Genomic DNA, 2,500 nt, shown 5'->3' with positions numbered 1-2,500 from the left:
TGCAGATGTCCACCGCGCTTCGCACCGGGCTCGGCTGAACCAACTTTGGCCGCCAGGCGCCGCGTGCAGGGTGCGCCGCAGCGTAGCTGCGCCGCCTGCCGAGCCCGTCGGCTGGCGCTCCTGCCACTCGGCGCCCCCCACCAGCCGCCTGTTGCGCGTGCGCCCACGCAGCGCGCGGCCAACACGCCGGGCGGCCCCCCTTCACCGGCCGGGAACAGTCCCACCAAGCCACCGCCGCGTATCGCTTCATACCCACATGGGCCTAGTCACGTGTGTGGATGTGGCGGGTACCGCTGAAACAACCGGTTAATAGCTGTACCGATCGTCGCCATCACAGATTCACCTCCAGCGTGAACAACCGCTCAACAACGGATTTCCAGTTCATTTGCGTATCTTGGGCAGTAAACGTAGATGTCCACCTACATTTGCGAATTCAACAATTCTTGCATGCCAGGATGTCATGTGTCACGACACGCTACATCAGACCACATACACACTGCGACATGTGCAGAAGAGAACACGTGGAAGGTGGCCCGCGCACGTATGCGATGTCCCTTCCGCGATCCACTGTCAACCGGCATCTGCGGCATGTCCCAGATATGGAACGCGGTCCACCAGGGTAGCACTTTGTGTGAGGCAATACGACAAAGTCGGAATACACGCGTCACTACATCACACGGCTCACGCTGACCTGACCTGACTCACCGCACCACCACCCCCAGCGACCCAGGGTGACATACAATGCGTTCGTACGTTCCTCCCACACGCCTCTACGGCGTACCACAGTGCAACCTAGCTGTTATTGGGAGACGAGACAAGTAGCATCGAGCACAACATATGGAAATTGAGATTCGACACCGTTGGGCACAGCCAGCGTACGGTCACACGTATCACACTACTTCACTCTGTACGTAACTACCGATGATCGGTACAGCGTGTGGGTTACGCGTACGACATCAGCGGACAATGGACACAGACCATACCACGACGTACACTGAGGGCGTCGACATCTGAACGCAACTGAACAGCTGCGAGGCTCATTTAACACTCAAACGCCAGACCGACCAGCTTGAGAGGACGGAGACACAAAGAGAGGGGCAGAGGGGGGGGGGGGGGCGATATAGTCCTATTGCAGTACAATTGACAGTGGATAGCGGGAATATGTGGAAAGTAAGCAACACTCGCAAGACATCTACATGAGGATAACAACGACACCAGAGATTCCGAGCAGTGAACTATGTTAGGCAAAGGGACAACGTGGGTTAGGTTAAGGGACAACGTGGGTTAGGTTAAGGGACAACGTGGGTTAGGTTAAGGGACAACGTGGGTTAGGTTAAGGGACAACGTGGGTTAGGTTAAGGGACAACGTGGGTTAGGTTAAGGGACAACGTGGGTTAGGTTAAGGGACAACGTGGGTTAGGTTAAGGGACAACGTGGGTTAGGTTAAGGGACAACGTGGGTTAGGTTAAGGGACAACGTGGGTTAGGTTAAGGGACAACGTGGGTTAGGTTAAGGGACAACGTGGGTTAGGTTAAGGGACAACGTGGGTTAGGTTAAGGGACAACGTGGGTTAGGTTAAGGGACAACGTGGGTTAGGTTAAGGGACAACGTGGGTTAGGTTAAGGGACAAATTGAGTTAGGTTAAGGGACAAATTGAGTTAGGTTAAGGGACAAATTGAGTTAGGTTAAGGGACAAATTGAGTTAGGTTAAGGGACAAATTGAGTTAGGTTAAGGGACAAATTGAGTTAGGTTAAGGGACAAATTGAGTTAGGTTAAGGGACAAATTGAGTTAGGTTAAGGGACAAATTGAGTTAGGTTAAGGGACAAATTGAGTTAGGTTAAGGGACAAATTGAGTTAGGTTAAGGGACAAATTGAGTTAGGTTAAGGGATAATCTGGTACAACCACAGTTAGGTTAAGCGATAATCTGGTACAGCCACAGTTAGGTTAAGCGATAATCTGGTACAGCCACAGTTAGGTTAAGCGATAATCTGGTACAGCCACAGTTAGGTTAAGCGATAATCTGGTACAGCCACAGTTAGGTTAAGCGATAATCTGGTACAGCCACAGTTAGGTTAAGCGATAATCTGGTACAGCCACAGTTAGGTTAAGCGATAATCTGGTACAGCCACAGTTAGGTTAAGCGATAATCTGGTACAGCCACAGTTAGGTTAAGCGATAATCTGGTACAGCCACAGTTAGGTTAAGCGATAATCTGGTACAGCCACAGTTAGGTTAAGCGATAATCTGGTACAGCCACAGTTAGGTTAAGCGATAATCTGGTACAGCCACAGTTAGGTTAAGCGATAATCTGGTACAGCCACAGTTAGGTTAAGCGATAATCTGGTACAGCCACAGTTAGGTTAAGCGATAATCTGGTACAGCCACAGTTAGGTTAAGCGATAATCTGGTACAGCCACAGTTAGGTTAAGCGATAATCTGGTACAGCCACAGTTAGGTTAAGCGATAATCTGGTACAGCCACAGTTAGGTTAAGCGAT

The sequence above is a fragment of the Schistocerca gregaria genome, unplaced genomic scaffold (genome assembly GCF_023897955.1).
Source record: "Schistocerca gregaria isolate iqSchGreg1 unplaced genomic scaffold, iqSchGreg1.2 ptg000622l, whole genome shotgun sequence".
NCBI lineage: Eukaryota > Metazoa > Arthropoda > Insecta > Orthoptera > Acrididae > Schistocerca > Schistocerca gregaria.
The sequence above is the reverse complement of the archived record's forward strand: the minus strand, read 5'-3'. Positions refer to the sequence as shown.